Source organism: Achroia grisella, unplaced genomic scaffold (assembly GCF_030625045.1).
Source record: "Achroia grisella isolate CSIRO2021 unplaced genomic scaffold, CSIRO_AGI_Agris_v1 utg783, whole genome shotgun sequence".
Lineage (NCBI taxonomy): Eukaryota > Metazoa > Arthropoda > Insecta > Lepidoptera > Pyralidae > Achroia > Achroia grisella.
Window position 1 is genome coordinate 1,248,095 of NW_026713023.1, and position 22,825 is coordinate 1,270,919.

General features: G+C 31.5%; 1 protein-coding gene across 4 annotated transcripts in view; it reads left to right on the forward strand.

Moving 5' to 3' along the window:
* LOC131851445 (uncharacterized) overlaps positions 1 to 22,825 on the forward strand; it is a 93,629-nt gene that overhangs the window by 29,598 nt on the left and 41,206 nt on the right. The gene's annotated exons all lie outside the window — the stretch shown is intronic.

Sequence of the window (22,825 nt, forward strand, 5' to 3'; positions counted from 1 at the left end):
GTATACTAGCTATACCCGGAATTTCACATGCATGAAATATATAGCCCATGTCTTATTCGGTTATATTATGTATAAGCTATATAACGGTAAAGTTTTAACATAATCTGTTCAGTAGTTTTTGCGTGAAAAGGTAACAAATATTCATCTATCCATCCATACTCCCTAACTTTCGCATATTGTTAGTAAGATAAGATATATATTTTAGTATTTGCAACTTAAGATATTTTTTTTCGGACTACTTTATTGCTGTTGACCACAGCTGGCTTTTATAGCTGATATTTTTTAAGATAGTTGCGTGAATGTGTCACTGCACGCTTACCCACTACCAATCAAAATCAGCGTTACCTTACCTTCCCCTTCAACTGAACACAGCTTACAAAAGAAGCTACGTGGCGACTTGAAAATGTGAGACCACGCAGACGAATTTTTACAAAATCTACAACGGTTAATGTATTGTTTTAAAATCCACAAGGTTACTTTTAAAACTAAGTATTAACTAATAATAATAATACTCCTCGACAATTCAACAACATCGTCTAGTCTCAAGGTAATGTGTACTAGACAACTTATATAAATACTTAGATATAATGTACATAGAAAACACCCAGACCGATACAAACAATCATACCCATGAATGTGTGAGGCATCGAACCCTCGACCATCGGTGTTCTAAACCGCTACACAACCGAGGCCTTAATTGCTTGATTTTATTAATTGTTAGTGCGAAACTAACAGTTCATAAAGTCAGGCAAATTAATACCAAAGAAATCGAACCCATGACTATCGGTAAGCTAAACCTCTACACCACCGAGGCCGTTGCCTGATTTTATTAATTGTTAGTGTCCCGCGCAGGATGTGAAAGTGTAACTGTTCGGCAATTAAAAATGATTTCGTCAACCACATTGATAGGTTTAAAATAAAACATATCGATAATTAATATTTATTGTTCGTACAACACGAGCAGAATGCAGTTGCAAAAATTGCAAGGTCCCTCGACATGCGTGTACATTTCACTTGTACGAAACAGTCAGTGGCGACCACCAAACTGTCAACGTTTGATCCGAATAGAATAGACTGTTTCAAATTATTTCCACCTAATTAATTAGTTTAGATAACTAGATAAGATAACGTATTCTGATTGTGTTGATAAACGTTTGAAAATGTTAGTTCTGAGCATAGAGACTTAGATTTTTTGGATGACTTTCTTGGGTGCCCACGTCCGCGGCCGATGCGTCACTAAGAAATAATATAACAAAAGAATTTCCACGGTTTTACAATTAGTTCCAGTTTGTGACACTAAACGGGATTAAATACTATATTATTTTATCACAGTGCCGTAAACTATGTCTTAGTGAACTATTAAAAAATTGTATTATCTTAATCGGGATCTCTAGTAGATAGGGATGTGAAAAAATAATCGATTATAAAAATAACTTTTCAATAAAAATACTATTTTTCTAATTCGATAGTAATATCTGGGGGGGTGTGCAATTTATATTTTAAATAAAATATATTTTCTCTTCATTAATTATAAATAAAATATTTAAATAAATAATATACCAGAGACAATATATTTTTATATAATACGGTATTTACTCTAATAATAACGGGAATTTCTAATTAATTTGTCATTTGCCTTTATTAGTCTTTTTATTAGACTACCTGCCCCGGCTTCGCACAGATGTACATGTATTATACATATAAACCTTCCTCTTGAACCACTCAATCTATTAAAAAAACCGCTTCAAAATCCGTTGCGTAGTTTTAAAGATTTAAGCATACATAGGGACGAACAGACAGCGACAGCGACTTTATTTTATACTATGTAATGATGTGCAGCTTTTTGTATATTGTTTATGTTTTGTATTGTTTATTATTCGATATAGAAAAATGTTATATTGACATTAATTATGTCAATATAACATTTTTCTTGTGTTATTTGCTTTACTTTTGATACCTATATGTACAATCCTTCGCTGATATTTTATATATCTGTTTGTTTTACAGAACGCATATAGTTACCAAAACAAATGACCTCGAGCAAGCCTAAATAGTTTAACAAAACAAAACTTGAACACTAATAATATTTATATCTTCATGGAGTTGGTATGTTTTGTGACAGTTTCATATATATTTTGCATAGACATATGACGTCACAACGTTTATGACTTTTTATGTGGTATTTAATTTACTTCCTCCCTTTTTAATATGTTACATAATTTTAGTCACTGCGGAACGTCATAAAAGGTATCCATATAACATTGTATCCAATTCGACCTAAATGCAATTAATTCAAAATGTCTGTCATGTATACCTGCTTAACAAAGGCGCAAATGACTTGCAAATCAACGCGGCGTCACTCGATAGTAGTATCCAATAACCATAGCCAGTTATTTACGTGCAGTTATGAAATTCGACCTCGTTTACGTAAAGAGGTCTATGTGCGGGTATATTATGCTTTCACAATTCAACATTTGTAACTATTATTTTAAAATACATTTTCAATTAACGAAATTATGGGGTTTAAGACTTTCTTAAATTAGTATATTTTTGGTCTAAGTATTCATGGTATAAGTAAGTATATTATAAAGGGTTTAGGGATTAGTGGATGAAGACGATTAAGGAAGAGATGAAATTATAAAAAGATTTGATATATCTTCACATAGTATAAAACGAAATCGCTGCCGCTATCTGTTCGCTTATATCTTTTAAATTACCCAATCGATTTTAATGCGGTTTTCATCAATAGATAGAGTGATTCAAAAGTTCATATACATAATACATATATGTTATAATATAGAACAAGCGTAGAAATTCAAGGATTTGTATTCGTATATCCGTGCGAAGCCGGGATAGGTCGCTAGTACAATATAACATATATAGATATGTCACTATTGCATAAGTACTTGGAAGTAGAGTTAAACAAATGCATCTTGACATTTTCCTCCAACAGGATAATCTTGCGTAATGGTACCATCAGCAACAAAACGGTTATCCTATTTTTAAAACTTCTTGCAGACCTAAACATCATGTTCTAAATAAGTAATAGAAATATTTTTTTCTTCTTGTACACTTTGAACAGTCGTTGTTATGATTCTACCGCTCCTTGAATATATGTAGATTCAGCTAACAAGAATGAACAAGAAATTAGCATGTTGCTTTTAAACGAATGTTGTTGAACTTTACATTTTTTAAATATTCATGTAATTTAATATTAAATAATAGCATATTCTAGTGATCACTGCGTTCATTCTGCACTCAAGTTTGAACAAATATGGATTATACAATGGCATTTGTTACAATACAATACAATGGCAGTTATAGACCGTTTTGTCTCCTTCATTAGTTTTAAATTATATTATTGAATGGACAACAATTATATTAGTTTTTGTTTGAGACAAATAAAGATTATTATTATTATTATATTTGAAAACAGTGAAGGCAGATTTTCTTGTTAGTTCTTCTCATCTCTAACTACTATTAGAACTGACGATATATTTGAATTATTATAACTATCTGTAATAGATCTATGAATAAAGATGATAAGTAATTTGATTTAAATTTTGTATACATGTTAACCACTAAAATTTACACACAAACTATCACAATATCAGTACTCGTCCGAATTTTTATGAAATTTTATAGGCATATTTAGGTCTAATAATCTGCTACTATCTATTTTTTTACCCCTAAGTGATAAGGGTTGTCCACACCTAACATTATTTTTTTGGACAATAATTATTTAATTTAGTTTTTTATTTAATAATAAATTAAATAATAAACAAATAATAATTTATGTTATAGTTTTTAATCTAATAATTTATGACAATTTAATTTAAGTTTTTATTTTTTATACTGTAGCATTATAAATACATACAACCCTTAATTTTCACCCTTCTACCATCAACCCCTATTTTTTAATAGCGATTTAATATGAATGAAGTTATCGGACGTTTTCTGCTATCTGTACAACATAAATGACTATGACTTAATGGCGTGACTAATTGATCACGTATTAAGATGAAATTAATTAGAATTCTTATATTTGTCCATACTAAAACAAACCCAAGCGATCTGAGGTTTTAAAATATTTCTTTTATTTAACTGGAATGGTAAACAAGCTGACCACCTAATGGTAATTGCAGCTGTCCATATATATGAACAGTATTAGGGACTTCAATTATTCTTAGGAAATAAATAAATATTGTTGTTTTGTGTATAGTCTCGACTCTCCATAATTACATATCATATCGAAAATTGACTTTAAAAAATACCAATTCAGTTGAGTTTCTTTCCAGTTCTTCTCAATTGCATCCAACGGAAATAAATAAATATTGGCGTTTTGTGTAGAGACTCGACTCTACTCTACATACCACTCCAAGAAACTGACTTTAAAGAAAATACAATTTCTGTTGAGTTTCTTGCTAGTTCTTCTCAATTAAATCTATAAATAGTTTAATTTCTTTCGAATGATGCCAATAGGAATAAGAAGTCATGAGAAACGCTTACTTATCTATTTTTACCACTTTCCATCATCATCATCTTAGTTGTCCAGTCCAAATTAACATCAGTACCATTGAAATTTCAAATTTGATGTAATTCTTTTACGGTCTTGATTACTCCTTTAATGATAGTTTCCCATGACATGCAAAGCGTCGGTTTTAGTTTTAATCTAAGCGTAAGCTTCACGGTTTTCAATAAATCTACCATATCTAATTATTGTTTACACGCATTATTTAGATTATTGTGTATTTTAACCGACTATACAAATGATGAGTGATTTATACTACTTCTTTCTTCCCGTTACTGTGAATTAGGGTAAAAAGCTTCCAACGTGATTCACATAAGACGCTTAGTACTTTAATTATTTTTATTAATATAGTTAACCAGGTCTTAGTGCGAATAATAATAAAAATAATATCAGGACAATTCACAGAGCGCCATCTACACCCAAGTTAAGCTAGCTAAATCTTGTATTATGGGCACTAAATAACTGATAAAAATACATAGATTTTTTTTTGTAAATAAGCAATCATACTTATGAATACAAATGTTTGCACCGTGCGAAGAATCGAACCCGCGACCATCGGAAGTAAGGCGGTGTACTACAGCGCTAGACCACCGAGGCCATCAAATATAATATATATACTAGTTATATTTAGTCTCTATCTCGAATCGATGCTCGCGAGAATTAGGATAAAATGTGTGGGGTCGCTAATAATTATTTTTTAAATGAAATAGACCCTCAACAAATATTCAGTATATTAATATATTAGAATATAAGATTAACAAAAAATGTATATATGGAACAGAGCTGTTTAAGGCGAGTGACGGATGACGTTAGAATTTTATAGGTGAACTATGGAATGCGTTTGTTTTGTGTGTAAAAGGCCAGTTGTCATGACAAGAGGTAATGATGTGAAATGATTATTATACAAATATATACAGTACACAATAAAAGCTTCCTATGTGTTATCATATAAGACGCTTTTTATCTTAATTATTTTTTATTAATATAGTTAATCGGGTCTTAACGCGAAGAATTATATATATACATTGCACTTATCACTTAAATTAGAACTTGAATATTAAAAGAATGTAAACAATTTGAGCAATGGTAATTTTATGCTAAATAAATGTTTAACTCTTGTTAAAACCCAATGAACTATATTAATAATGTGCATTAAAAAGGAACATATTTTTTTTTAATTGAGAACAATTTTAAATTGAAGCAGAGCGGAGCAATTTCAGTGACAGTATGTAAAAAATGTTTATTTTTAATCATCTATACATGTATATTTTATTTTATCTTTTTTTGTGTGTATTTATTTATATTGTAACCAAAGAGTACCTACTAAATATTTTTTTTTCTTTTTTTATTGTACGTTAAAAAAAAATTAAGCAAAATTTTTTTTTGACGGATAAAAGCTATAAAAAATAGCAGAGGATGAACTTACTTCCTACTAAGTTGCAGACATACATCTCGATTAATAACTTTTATTAGAATTAGAAAGTATAACAGTTTATTATTAGCGACAAATAAAGATTTTAATCGGGAGATTCATCATTATCATCTACTTCTTCCTTATCCCATTTATTCGGGGTCGGCGTAATAATATTATTATTATTAACATTGTCATTGAAACAAAGACAATAATTATTATAATAAATATCAAAAAACGATTATAAAATTAACGGAGTACGAATCGCGGTCAGTCGGTTTCAATGTCGCTGACTTGTATAATGTGCCGTAATAGAGTGAAAAGTATTGTGTTGGGCTGTGTTGTGAGCGGTTGCGTCAGTACAGAACGGCTGTGTACAATATAGGGTCAATGTTTTAATAAATTCATATTTATAATTCAAGATTTGTAATTTTAATGTTTCAAAACGGAATCAAGGTGAAGAATAGAGCTATTAAAATTTATATACAATTTATCAACACAAATTATTTGGTTTAAGTTGTCTATCTCCAAATTAAAGAGAAGATAGGCTTTTATTTCGAATGTATTTTTAATGCTTGAAGTAAAATTTAGCACAACAAAATCTCATTGAATTCATATTTATCTCGCCCAGAATTCGTAGTAACCACTTAAAATTATAATGTTTTCTAAAAGTATTCGATCAAATATATTACTTTAAAAATTTTATTTTACACTGTGACCTACCAACGTTCCACAACAGTGTATGTGACGGAAGTAGCATAAATATATATTATATATATATACATATATAAACATGGGTATATAAGGATTTAATTATCATATGTGTTAATAGTGTCTATTGCATAGAAAATGAACAATATTACGGACATTAATGGACATATACAATGACTTTGTTTTATATTGTTCTATCCAGACATACTAGAGGCAATGTTTCTTCTTCTAATACTTAAAATAAAGTATTTTAAGTATCTAGAATATTTTACAATATACAAGCAATGATTGATAAATCAACATTATTTATACATAAAAAGTATTTCAGTGTCAAGTTAAATGTTTTAATAATTCGGTGAGATTCTGTGCTATTGCATAAACCCGTCCCGCGGTCAGCTGCGCGGGCACGTAACTTTCTCCACTATGTTTATTGCTGCGCCAAAATTATGCCAAGTGTTGCCAACTTATAACTTGTGTACCTGTGTTTTACAAAGAGCTTTTATCACATTGCCTTTGTCAAATATTGTGTTTATGCGCCTATGTATTTATGGTAGACAAATAAAGGTTAAGTACTATACAATTGTTTATAATCTTTCGTTTAACACACATGCATTTCGTAATACATCCGTATTAGACTTTGTGACGGCTTCGGTAGTTTAGCGCTTTTTTCCGATGTTCGTGGGTTCGAATCGCACGGTATTAGTATTTATAGGATGTTTTCTATATATTTTTCATAAAAAACCTATTTTAGTTTTTATATCAGTTGTCTAGTACGCCGCGCCGGCGCCGTGTGAATGTCCAAGGATATTATTATTTTTTGTTAAAAATCTTTTTATTTGTTTTTCATAATCAATTATATTTCATATACAAAAATAATGCTGCATGAGGGTTATCCCGGATTTTTGGGATAGCCGTTATGCAGTTTTTGTGGACCTCTATAGGTCTCTCTATACCTCTATAGGTCAAGTTCCATCAGATGAGCCGTCATCTTGTTTGCCATTTCCATAACAATGAAAAACATATATCATAATTTCAAACAATAAAAGTATTCTCTTACCCTTTAAAAGCAGAGTAGATTTTCAATATTGAAGTAGTTTTAGGAGCAACCTTTACTACTTATTATAAATGTCCACGATTCATAATATGTCTATTAAATATTCTGTCGTGTGATTCAAGGTTCTGATGCCTTTATCAAATGATATTAAACAGGTAAACAAGAGGTAAAATTTGGGTCAACGTATGCATTAATATTGTAGTGTGGAAGTAGTATTTGAATAATTTGCTTGGTAGAGACGAGTAAATATCTACTTATTATGATTAAAAGCATATATATGTACACTACGTCTTGCTCGCGAGTTTGTTTGCATAAACTTTCACCCCTATTACATCCCCTTCTAGATCTTTTTTTGAGATTTTAGACAGGCAGTTGTACCAGCAGACAGTCACATTTCGCTTTAATATTATTATTATTGTAGATTTATTATTAGTATATATAAGAAATTTCATTCGTAACTTGCTTGAGCTTATTTTAAGGTTTTCTTTAATATAATGTACAGTGTGTAGATATTATTAAAATACATGGAAAATGTTTAATTTTATTACATTACATTAAGTCACGTAATTTGTCACGTTTCATTTGATTAAGTATACAGCGGTGAACAATTTTTTAATTAAAAATAAGTCGTCAAGAATATACTATTTAAGTCTGTTGTTAATATCAATAAATCTTCAATTTATACATATGGATGTTGATAATATTAACACAGTTCGGAAGTGAGGGTCGGAATGTCAACTCTGATGTAACATACTTGAGATAAATTTGCATTAATAACAAAAAAATGTAAATTTTAAGCACACGAAACTATTTATAGTGTATTATTTTTACGAAGCACAAATTTACGTATATACTTTTTATATAACTGTATATAAAAAGTGTGTACGTAGATATGTGCTTTGTAAAAATAATACACTATAATATATGGCAAGTTGACGGCCAACTCGATGGTAAATGGTAACCATCGCCAATTTTTTTTACTATTTGTTATTGCGCTTGGATTTACCTCGTCTGGTGAAAAATGATGCCAAGACCTAGGATGTAGTGTGCTTACCTAGTTAATCTATTCACCATGCACTTATAGAATCCGGTCTTGTATTTCTCTGGAACACGAAATCTGAAAGTGGTTTCCGCTCTTTGGCAGTGTGTATTAGAAAGGACAATGCGAATCGTGTGAACCTGTGAAATATCCATAACGTAAGGATAAAGTCCTAGTGTCCTATGTACATACATTAACAGCACTACAGACCACGTTATCATATGACAACAGAAATACCACTAATACCTTATCATGTTCTGGGAACTAAGATGTCCTGCCTCTTATCCTGTAATTTTACTGTCTTATACCTACAAAGGAAACAGCTTACAAAGCAAGTTGCTTGTCGGCTGAAGTGGATTGAGAGACTGAGGTACCCATGTTGACAACTTTTTACAGTCTACATCTGGTAAATATCATGCAGTAAGTTCTGTACTGGAACGTGTATCTAAAGCAGCACTAGCAGGCTCCCATAAGATTTGGCTGGGCGAGAAGAGAAATACGAGCGATGAAGGTGAATGTTGACGTTGGTCGGCAAAGAGGCTAAAACCTATACCCAGATCACTAGTTGGGACTTTTTTGGAGATTCCCTCTTTGTCACATGATTGACTTACACCCGCGCCCGGGTCCTGTTCGGAGATTCCCTCTTTGTCACATGATGGGCTTACACCCGCGCTTTGAATCCATAGAATGTTAAGAAGTTCGTCTCTCTCACATCTGAATATAGGTCATTTAATCCATAATGGTCAATTTATCAAAAAATAGAGACTATAGTTTTGGAGGTCGTCAATTGTCATAGCAAAGAAGTTTTATATGTTAAACAGTCCTATCTCTGATGCATATCGTAGAAGCATTGTATATTACATTCCTCATGTAGATACAACTTGGACAACTACCAACTTCAGGACAGTAGGTATCATACACAGCTTAATGTACATTTATATTGTTTATTAAATTACGAAACATTTATCATACATCTCATACGTGACCTTACAAGCAGAACCTTAATATTCGCCATTACCTATGTTCCTATCGTGGATCTAATAATATGCGCATAGCATGACAAACTTATGAGTCTGTACCGAATGAGTGGTAGAATAAAAAATATGACTATACAAAAGTGATCGTATTAAGTTTATTTGAATGAAGAATAACTCAAACTAATTTCTGTTTTTATTTTCCTAAGTGACTTAAATGATTATTATAATTTATGTGATTAAGTACCCTATTAGCGTATCATCTGGCGATGCGCGGGGTTTGCGCAGGTGCACCATTCCATATTGATCCATTAAAAGAACACTATAGAAGTTTTAAAGTCTAAGGTATGTCAATAGATATTGAAGATAATAAATATTAGATAATAGTGACCCACCCTGACTTTGTAGGGTAGTAATGACTCTGGGTATTACGACTTTTTAAAAATAAAATACAAGTCATCGCATCAGAACCTAATGTGTCTGATATGTGAAAATATATATGAAATGGATTAGGTTTTTTTAAGTTTACCCATTTCAAACAAAAATATCCAATCTCTGACATAATCAATATTATTTTCTACTATCAAACCTATCTTGCTTCGCACGCAATAAGATATTTTTATATGGCTTTTTTTTATCGCAGGAAAATATCTTATTCTTGCTATACGGCCGTATAGCAATACATTTGTGAAAAATGCGCGTATAGAAATATAAATAGACAGACAAAAAATCTAAGAACAGCTGTTTTGTTTTGTGTTGCTCTTATAAATACCCTCATAGTAGTTTTATTTCAATATCTATATTGTACAGATGTCGGCCTGTTACAGTTCTATTATATGGCATAGATAAAACATATCAGAGTCAAGGCTTTACAATTCTATGATATACAGTCACCTTGCTGTCCAATTTCGAATATTTCACCGTTTTGCTTGTCCCCGAGTAATCGATAAATGATATTCTTTTATCGATTACGTATCGAGTCACGATTCAATGCCTTTATTCGATTCTAATATTTCGCGTAGTCACGGTTAAGTACCTAATGAGACATTGTTTGGCTACATATGGGTATCTCGAATCTTTTTAATGTTTGTATGAACGTACATAAATGCATTTATTTTGTAATAACTAATGGTCGAGATAAGCATAATAGCGAAGAAGCTATTAGAAACATATGATTACGTTATGAATAGATAAATTAATGACCACATATTCTTACCAGGGTCGGTTTTTTTATGTAATTCGTATGGTATTATTACGGCCCACCTGATGGTAAGTGGTAACTGTCATCTATATATACAAGCAGCATTATAGATATGACGATATCATGTGAATCTCGTAATATCAGTCATGCGTTGCCATTCCGGATAAGATGTCATGTCTCTTATCCGGAATGGCAACGCATGACTGATATTACGATTATAATTAATTAATTAATTTCCTTATCTCTTATGTTTGGCGGCTGAAATATTATAGATGAGACAGACACGCAGACGACTTTTTACAAATAACTGGTGTCTGAATATGTGATTCCACTTCATCCAAAATTATAGTCGTAAAGATACAAAAAAAAATACACGCGGTCTCCCTGAAACTATCAAATTATTCCTTGTCATTTCGCGACGATGCAATCGTCTGATTGATCCACAGAACAGATAAGTAACTTCTCTATCCTGCTGAAATTGACTCCTAACTTATGGAACCAAAGTTCAACGGTGCCCCGCTGATATACACCATAAACGAAGGCGGGTGCACCATTCCATTATAATTTAAAAAAAGGAACTAATATGTTGGTTTGACTACTGGTTTCACTAACCCAATCGCCTTTTCACTTGATTTTTGTGAATAATATGACATAAATAATAGTAAAAATATTAAACATAAATAAGAAATACATACATACCCATATTATATGTTACTGCAATGAATTTTATTAAAATATATATTAATTGAATCGTAACAAAACAAATTAAAATATCCGTGACACTAGAAAGGTAAGTAAAAGTAAATAACAGGCCATTAAATTTAATTACTCCTACTATAGTGAAATAAATGACAATAATTAAAATAAGTATAAATTAACTACTTATTTATATTTAGAATAACAACATAGTAGTAATTAAGGTCATATTGTTGTAATAAAAAAAAAGCTGTGATTATGCAAAACTTGTGATTTTTTATCAGTTGAACAAATTTCATAAGTGTGTAATAAATAAAACCATTTAGATTACATATTAATTATTATTATCATAAAACTCTTATTATTTATGGTAATAACTATTTGAAATTAGGTGAAATTATAAAAAAGTAAGGCAACATTATTGTGTCTACGTAATATGATATAGACGTAGGAATTATATTATGAAATCGTGAATTATATTGACAGGGATTGTAGTGTCTACATTTAAAATAATTGTAAAACGACTTCAAAGTGTAAAGAAATAATAATAACATACAACCCTTCCAATGTATTTTTTAAATATAGAATATACATAATATACGGATAATTTTGTGTCTTTTTCTTTTTTAATATTCACAAACTATTATCGAAAACTCGGATATGAATTGAAAGCAATTACAGACTTAAATTAAATAACTGAAAAATAATAAATTAAGAATATTCTAGGAAAAATCTAAGTAAAAAGTTGTGTTTACTTTAATTATTCCAATAGCATTATAGTTGTAGCAACATATATGTAAATATAAAAACAAATAGTTCGGGTCTTGACTAGTTTTTGAACGACTGTTTTTGTGTGCGAATTTAGTCTCGCATAATAATTTCACTTCTCTGTTGAAGACAATGAGATTGTCTATGCTTCATGAACAGTATAATTGAATCTAATAATAGAAACTAATTCTATTTTGTCAACTGGATTACGAGTGTTATAGACAACTTTTTCTTACTATAATACAATGCTATAATAGCATACAGGCTGAGTATCCACAATTTAGACAGTGGGAACCGTCATCGATATACAAACGACGCGTACACGTACGAGATTTTTGATCATAGACCATAGGTACGAAAACATTTTCATCCCCGTACAAGGTATGTACGAGATTTTGACCTACAGAAATTAAACAAAATACTTGGCTATATATTTCATGGTGAACCTAGGACGAAGCTTCAGAAACGTCATGTGGTTATTACAGGATACGGTAGCTTAGAATTTTCTTAGCCCGTAATTTCGCTGCTTTATGTCACTCTTCCACCGAAAAACTGCCTATAAAGCAAGCTACTTGCTGGTTGGAGCAAATAAGACAGACCGCAGTAGACGCCTTTATATCAAGTTTGTCTACGTCAATCTGCGGTCAACACTGACCATTAACCGTCAGGTCGGTTATCACACATACAGCGCCATCTAATCCCAAGCTACGCCGAGCTTGTGTTATGACCATCAGCTAAACAAGCTGATGGTCATAACATAACATCATTCCAAATTTATAAAAACATCAAATATTAAAGGAGCAGGACATTGTCAACTACATAGGGACCAGGAGTAATCTGATATTGAGAGTGACGTAGCTGGAGTAGAGGCACAACGCGAGTTTCAAAGCGTTTGTGACCCGAGTTTCCACCTTCATAAAGGAGGACTAATGGCCGAAGTGAATGGTGTATCGGCGCTAACGTGGCAGATTGCTGTCATCAGTGCTGACCACATAGACAAAATAAATTATTATTACATATAGACAGTATGTTAGTGTATAAGGTATTTATAATATGGGCCATTATTAGCCTGATATAAATAAATTAAAAAAAAACATAGTTATAGTAGCAGTAGGTTGCTATTCTGCATACCACAATTAGTAACAAGCGGGTTAATTCATTTGTCTATAAATGCTCCTAAAATTATGAAACATGATTAATTATTTGGTGTAAAGTAGTGCGCTTGTGTTTATCATTAATTTCACACAAAATTAATGATTATGAGGCGAGACTGGTAATTTTACAAACATGATTAATGTTATTGAACGTTTCGTGATCGTACAAAATATTTGTTTTGTTCTTGTACACGGTGATGTGAATTACTAGTTATTATTTGCTACTTCGTTTGCCATTTTGAAATAAAAGATAGCCTATGTCCGTCCTTTTGATGCAATGTTTCATTATTATGTGAAATTTCATTAAGAATTTAAAGCCGTTTATCAAAATTACATTTACATAAATAATGCGCATGAATTGAATTTTATTTAAAATGCGCAGATAATAATCATAATAGTACATTAATACGTATAATTAAAGTGATTCACAATGTCATTTGTTTAATTTAGATATTTTATTGATTTGCTCAGCGGCATGGAATTAATTATGTATGAATAATACCTATAAGAATGTTTACATATGTAGTTGGCGATCTTAATAATTACCTATCTATCTATTTTTCTTGACTATAGTCCCAAACAGGGTAGTCAGAGGTACCTAATTCAGTATTAGACATAAGTAATATTTGAATTCAACGGGGCAAGGGGCAAGCCTAGCGCCACTCGGAATATTTTGGTTTGCATTATTAATATAGTTACAGGGGTTTTAATACGAATAATTTTATGGTAAATAAAAGTATTTACTTCTCTCGACGTTTTGACTATGTTCTATCCGTAGTCGCGAGCTGAGTTAGCTTTTAATTTTTGGCACTTTTCTTCTGGAGGCGTATGATTTTATGTCAGACAATCTAATGACGGTAGTTGAACAACCTGCTGCCACTATCGTGACATTCGCTGTTACTCCAATTAGTTTGTGACCACGGCTAAACTAGACACGCACACAGAGTGCGAAGGGGAAAGAATATAGTTGTAGAGTCTACCTGACAGAGTACATTCTCACTCAGTCTTTTTTTCGGACTACTCTAATACTCTTGGCTGCAGCTGGCTTTTATAGCTACACGAAATGATAGGGAGCGAGTGAAAATGGTACTCCTAACTCGCGGAAGAACTTGCGGAGCGGCTGAAGGCCACCTTCCACCTTCCAGCTTTGGTCGTCATAATTTTGATCCTCATTTGAATTGGACCTTGTTTTGGGGGATCGATCGCAGGGGACCCGACCTCACCTTCAAAGTACATATTTATACCTAAATTTATTGGGTTCTCTATCACAGTTAGTTATAGTGAATTGCATGTGTTCACTTAAAAATGTGTTAATTAAACTATCGTGAGTAATTAAGACGTGATTTCTTATACCTAGTATGATTCGGGTCGATTTGTTAGCTGATTGTATTATTTGGTTTGTTAAGAGGCTCTTCATATTAATCGTAACGTTTTCTTCTATATATATTTTAAAGGAATTATATATAATGTTCAATATGAATATTTTTATAATTCCATGGATTAACTGTGCGGGTGCCGGGTCCATCGTGTGGCAGAGAGGGAAACTCGAGCAGTTCTCGGACTAGTGACTTGGGTGTAGGTTTCAGGAGTCCCCGACGTACCCTCATGTACAGTACATTTACCGGTCAACGTGTTTCTCTATGTGCCCAGCCAATTCTGACAGGAGCTGATTTAGATACACGTTCTAGTATACAATTTAAGGCCAATTTCTTTTAGAAGATTGCAGAGCATCTTGCATCCTATTAATACATCTCTTACTGCAAGTACTGCAAGATTTTTCAGAGGTTTTCCTCCTAACAATACTGTAAAAAAAAATCGGATTACTCTAATGCTATTGGCCACAGCTGGCCTTTATAGCTTCACCAGAGAATAGGGGCGAGTCCAAATGGCACTCCAAACCTTAGGACTTATGGCGGCTGAAGGTCAACTGCTGCCGGAAGGATACGACTTCAGTCTGAGGGTACCTCTACGGTTTAGAACCTCGGCTCAGGTCGTCGTAATTTCGATCCCCTTTTAAATTTAACGGGGGATCGATCGGAGAGGACTGTAAAAGAGTAAAATAACTGATGATGCCGAAAATATTTCGTTGTTAATCGACTGTAGGTACTTATTTGTATATTACCAACGAGGTGTGAAGTACAGAATCATTTGAGCCCATACCGTAATGAATACGTTGCTCAATCAATGTCTAATGTTACAAAATGTAGATACATTCACGCACTAATTAAGTTCCATTGATCACTCTTATATGGTCGTGTCTATACATAAGAACAATATAAATTGACAGTGAAATTGAACCAAATCTTCTTATTCCTCTGTAAGTATTATACGATAACTTCGATGGTCAAACGGTTTAGGACGCCGCTTTACTCCCAATGGTCGCGGGTTCATTCCTCGCACGGTACTAATATATACATTAGGGATTGAATAGCATTAGTATGACATATTTTTAAAAATAAAAATCTTAAATTAACTTAATTGGTGTTTTACTTTTGGAAATAAACAGGTAGAAACCATAATTAAAACTGAAATTTATCATTCATTAGCAAAAATGGCTAATATTTTTCTAGATCACTCATTAGATATGTAACCTCTTGACAAAAGCGTCGTTGATGAATTTCGAAACACAACGTACGAGTATATAGTTATTTTATTATAAGATCGATTATAAATAACGATAATCGAATCTCGTGAAGGTGATACAAATCTTTCTGCAATCATTAATCACTTATTTATCGATCAATAACTGCTTTGTGTTTGTTATTTGAATGAAGTTAGTTAATAATCTCGTGATATTGTAATTAGATTAATTTTATTACTACAAGTAATTGACGAGTATATATTACATATTTGTTAAACCAGTTGATAACATATTAGCATGATGGTTTAGTGGGTATATTATTCATATTATAATTTATTATTTAATAGAACCATTATTTTAAAATTTATATACTTTACTATTATCATCATTGCCTTGCCTTGCCATCCTATTATTTAGGGTCAGAGCAGGATGTCATCCTCTTCCATAGATCTTCTCTATCGGCTGTCGTATCTGAGCATACTCTCCTTTTATATATATCATACAATCCATACATCTTTTTTTTAATACACTTTAATTAATGTAATCGTTAAATACTTTTCAATATATTTTACTAAAATTACTTACTTACTTTACTTAAATACTTTTTAATTTTTTTATTATACTGTAGAAATTGTATTTACTCAGCTAAATATTAGTATTTCGTTGACAATGTTTTCTCTTTCATCTGGCAGTATTGAAGTTACATGTAAATAGACGTTGCTGTCTGTACTTTATTACTGTAATAACTGCAGAATTTTGCTTTGAGAAACGAATATACGTCTTTTTGATACACGTCTATGTTATTATTATATATTGGTCATTTCAAATGATAAAATTACACGAAATTCATTATTTGTTATTAATTTAACTAAAATATTGCAACTTTCATTTTTTATTGTTTTAAACAAACATTATATATACAGATAAATAAAATTGGAGTATCTGTTTGTAATATTGAAATAACCGTTTTTTACTGCATGCATATGAATATAAATACGGAAGATACACCAAAAAACCACTTTTTAAAATTTGCCTGTCTGTCTGTTAAATGTTTTGTCGTTCTGTTTGTTCCGGCTAATCTCTGAAACGGCTGGGCCAATTTTGACGGGACCGTTTTTGGTAGCTGATGTAACAGGGAGTAATTTAGACTACTTTTATTTTAGAAACATTATTTTATTTTGGAATAATAAAGTATAATTCCACGCGGACGAAGTCGCAGCTAGTAGAAGAAGACTCAGCTTCAGCTCAGTTCAGCAAGAGACTTTTTGTAAATTTTTTTTTTAATTGGCAACGTCCTTTTGATGATAATATATCTCCGGGCATTCAAACCTGGTAGGGAATGAGTTTATTATAATTCGAACTCACAATCCTTGTTTGATCGCAACGATTATATCTATTTTTATAATAAGTGTGTGAATAAAATTTTATTTGTTCATCGCTAGAGGACACCACGTTGGGTAATGCAGAACTAATTAGTTGTTTACACAGTGTTTATTAGTCACGTATTAATTGTATATATGTAGATATGAGTGTGTTTGTTCATAAATATTAGGATTTATTTCGAACCGACTGCCAAAATTAGGTGGGTCTTAATTCGGCGGTATTTTTTACGTAGATATACGTTATGCGATACCTTTGCTGAATGTGATTTTGATAAATTCTTTTCTGTTTAATAATTTATGTTTGCATTCGTGTAGTTGGTTTTTTAAAGAGTGGTAAACTAGACACCACTGTTGCTCTATTACAAATTTTGTAATGTTCGTTATTATTTATAGAATAAGGTTTACATTAATTTGGCTTAGATTATCCTAAGCGACTCGAAAGGAGCTTTCAATTATCTTAATTATTTTTTATGTGTGTGGTGTATTTTTATATTTACTTGGTTTTAATAACTATTCGTTTTTTTTATATTTCTTCGAACTTCGCTATACATATTAATATTCTTTGTGGCACTTAAATACATTTTTTAGATATATTAATTAGAACTAATATTAACAAAGGAATAGTTAATGGAAGGAAAAAATATTTCAATAATCTAAATATTTTTTTCCTATGTTATAGTAGTGACATCATTACCTTGTTTTCATCTCATTATGTGTGGTTTATCTAATTTGTCATCTTCTTTTCTTATCTCTATGGAGCATCATATTTCTCACTTTTATCCCAGTGTAGTCGCTAAAAATAGATTCTGATCGTTCTTTTATAATCGATAATATATACTAGATTTTATTTCACTTACTTACTACATGTACTTCAATATTTTTATTTTGTAGAGATCAGATTAATGTACATAAATAAAATAAGTAACCCTGGATAATTAACATAGCGCCATCTAGTCCCCACGATAAGCAGAGCTTGTTTATAGACAACTGATATAAATACTTAGTTTTCTTTGTAATTATGTACATAGAAAATACCCAGATAATTACAAGCAATCATATTTATGTATTTATGAATACAAATATTTGCATCGTGCGAGGAATCTAACCCGCGACCATCGGAAGTACAGCAGTGTACTAGACCGCTAGACCACCGAGACCGTCTATATATACTTCATTTTGACTCGTTTGTCGATGATTAGATCATAAATGTCTATAAAAGTTATGTATATATGTACGATATATTTAGATCTTAGTATGATTTATGTATGATATGTTTAGTTCTGCTCAATTAACTGAATAAACGACTATTTATTTAATTTACTTATTACTTGATTTATATCTAACGTGACCATTTATTCTTTGACGCAAAACGGGACTTTGGTTTATTTAGGTCAATTAATAGATAGTCAATAAAAAAACACTTTTTTAAAAGTTATTTAGATTAAGTTAGCTTAAAAGTTACGAATTTAAAAGTATAGCAGATATGTATAAATATAACTAAATATTTTGTTTAGTTATGTTTATAGTTTTCGGAGAAACAATTGCTTTTTACAGCTGGTGGAGATTTTAAATAAAAATGAAACTCTTTACACGTTTTTTTTTATATTACCTTAATTATCATTTTCAAAGCGGTCTGGCTTAACTACTTAAATTTTCGCGCGATTTTCGAAAATGGGTCAATTTTGCGTCCCAAAGTTTATTGCGGACACGGGGACTTGCAATTATAAAAAGGGACAGTCCCGTTCAAAACGAGACGCCTGGTCACGTTATGTATATCTTACATCGGCTAATAAGTAAATTAAATATACACAAATATTTGACTGCAATTCAAGCGTGAGATTCACAAATTTTTATGTCAGCGTAAAGACAATGACCTTCGTGCTGATCTCTTGATCTGTTCCATAGTATTTTTGACGCTAATTATTTATGAATCAGAGATGCAGAATTTCACACCATTCACTTTTTTTATAATCTATTATTATCTCTATCTTATATATATTTATAATCTGTTATAAATTTCACTTTTTATTTGACAAAGGAAATCGAGAAAAGATTGGTGTAAGTAATAATACTATATACATTTTTGCGTTTATTGCATATTAGCTTATGTCCAGTAGTGGACTGTAGTGGGCTAATGATGATGATGTTTGCGTGGATTTAATGTTTTTATGAAAGATAATATAGTTAATACACATGCCGGGCTATATATAAACTTTACTACAAGTATTAAATGTTAGATTTTTTTTATATTTATTTAAAGCTCAAGTTACCTAACTTAAACATTCAAATTCATATAAATAAATAAAAGTATGTAATTATATTACGTTCAGAAATTACAGGTTCTTTTAATAACAATTACACAGAAACAGACAGTATTTAAATAACTGTAAATAGGCTCTTACAATATATATTCTACAGCATTGTAATCTTTGTTTAAAAATAGATGATGTTATAGTAAAATATATTAAAATATAAATTTGCATTAACATAATGCCACATTTGTTTATTTTAGGTCCGCAGCGGCTCGTTGTAAACAAGTAATTCCACATTACATACTGTAGTTTATAGAACCTACTGGCCGCCGTTGTCTATTCGCTTAGATCTTTTAAACTGCGCAACGGATTTTAATGCAGTTTATAGCAGTAGATAGAGTGATTTAAGAGGAAAGTTTGTATAATACATGCGTGTTATAGTATAGAACAAGCTGAGAAAATCAAAGACTTGTATTGCATCGTATTGCATGCGAAGCCGGGACGGGTCGTTAGTTAAAAATAAAATTGTTTGTTAGGAATGAAACTTGTGTTGTTTGTTTAATAGCATTTATTTCTTTGTTAAAATGTTAAATTATAAAAAGTAATAAAATATCTATAAAAATAGAATACTTTTATCGGCAACAATTGGCAAAATATTAGCTATAATAATAATATATTATGTTATACTATACAACAGTTTCATCCGCATACAACTTATAGTTGACGTGTTAGTTTGATGTATAAGCTTTATTACTGTAAAGTTTCATCAATTTCCGTTGAATAGTTTTTTCGTCAAAGAGTAACAAACATCCATCCATCCATCCATCTATTCATCCGTACCTACTTGCAAACTTTCGCGTTTATAATATAAGTAAGATATTTATTTTTATTACGATCTACTAATGTCATATTACGGCGACATGTGGGTAGATGTCCACCTACGTAAGATAAATATAGTCAGTACTTAGCATTGCATTACCGTAATTATTTGATTAATTTTAGTACCCCGTGTAGGTCTAAGAATTAATAATACGTTACTGTTTTTAAAAATTTTACTTTTGTATTTTTTTATATAATTTTAAAGTACATGTGACGGACTTAAGACCTTGCGGGATTATGTACAAGCCCATCATGTGTGTTGTAGAGAATAATTATTTATGTGTTCTTTTAGTATACACAGATACATATCCGCCGTTATGATATTATAAAAAAAATCTCACTCCTATATCAAATTTCATTTAAGTCGGATTAGTAGTTTTGGCTGTTAACAAAGCTGTTAGCGGCAGACATACAGATGGAGTTACTTTTGTGTTTATATATTAGTAAGAATTAGGAATTATAAAAAAATGATTTGATTGTTTGTTTGTTTGCAATGTAAATATGGAAAATACAGGTAATTTTAACTGAACCATGTAAAGTTTTCTGCTGGACGAAAATAAGCAGTTTTCCATTTTAGCTAACCAATAGAGATTAAAGTGGAGTTAAAAATTACACTAATAAAAAATAAATAAAAGTCACACATCATCCAGCTGCATATAAATCTATGGGTTTGAATACACTATCGCGGTGCCAGGTTTAATATGTACAAAACTATAAACATAGAACAGTTTACTATCGAGTTCTAATCTTAACTTACATCTCGCTTAACCCGCTTTCATTATAACGTAACGCCACTTACAAAGCAACAGTAAACCATTTTTGTTACTTAATACAGTAATTCTACGCATAGGACAAGTGGGCCGAGGGCGATGCGCCTAGTTACATTCCGTTACAAGAGGTGACAATTGTTAAGTAAGTTAACATAATGGTATCATCAGTTAATTCATTGTAATGTCTACTCTATATTGATAACAATCTTTGTGTGGTGGTAGCTCAAGTGAATTAATATTGAAAGTGAAAATAGTTACCTGCATATAAAGTTACTAATTGTGTCCGCGGATTTTTTTTCGGACTACTCTAATGTTGTTGGTCGCAGCTGGCCTTTACAGCTTCACCGGATGATAGGGGGTGGACTCCAAAACCGCGGGAGGACTTATGGAGCCGCTGAAGGTCATATAAGTCCCGCCTGACGAATACGATTTTAGTCTGAGGGCACCGCTAGGAGTTCGAACCTTAGCTCAGGCCGTCATAATATCGATCCCCGTTCGAATTGGACGGGGGATCGATCGGAGGGGGTGTCCGTGGTTTCATCCGCATGACATTTATAGCCTAACGATTGTTGCTTGTAGGGACTGGTCTGCTCTGATAACTCATTGACTGACTGATTTATTTTGATACTTGACTAACTATTAATTTATCTAAGTCAACTTTGCTATTTGGCAGTTTAAATTCACATGTAATTGTGAACAACATTTATTTAAAAGAGCAACACGTAAGTTACTTGCTCATTCTTCGTGTGATGAGTATGCGTTCCGAAGGAGTGGTAAAATAAAATATGACTATTCAAAAGAGCTTATATTAAGTTTATTTGAATAAAGATTTTTTCTAATTCTATTGAGGTACACCTGACCCCTATTATTAATCTATTCTATATTTATTTACAAATATAAAGCAGCTGTTTTGAATTGATTAATGTGAATTCCGCGGTGCTGTACGTACATATAACACGATAACATCAGTGTCTGAAGACAAAGACTTAGCATTATTATGCTTCCATCTGCATTATGTAAGTTAGGTTAATTTGTACGATTATCGTTTTGCATGTTGCCTTGGATTTGTAATTGGATGATATGTGTAAGGTTTTGTTGATTGACCAATGAAAGTACATATATCTATCTATACTTATAAATAAAATTGGAGTGTCTGTTTGTGATATTGTAATAACCGTTTGTTACTACATGCATATGAATATACTCGTAAATACGGTACATACACCAAAATATAATTTTTTACAATTTTTGTATGTCTGTGTCGGTCTGTTTGTTCCGGCTAATCTCCGAAATGGCTGGACCGGACTTTTATTGGAAGGTAGCTGATGTAATAAGGAGTAACTTAGGCTACTTTTATTTTAGAAAAGTAAAGTTAAATTCCACGCGAAGCCGCGAGTACAGCTAGTTATAAATAAATAAATA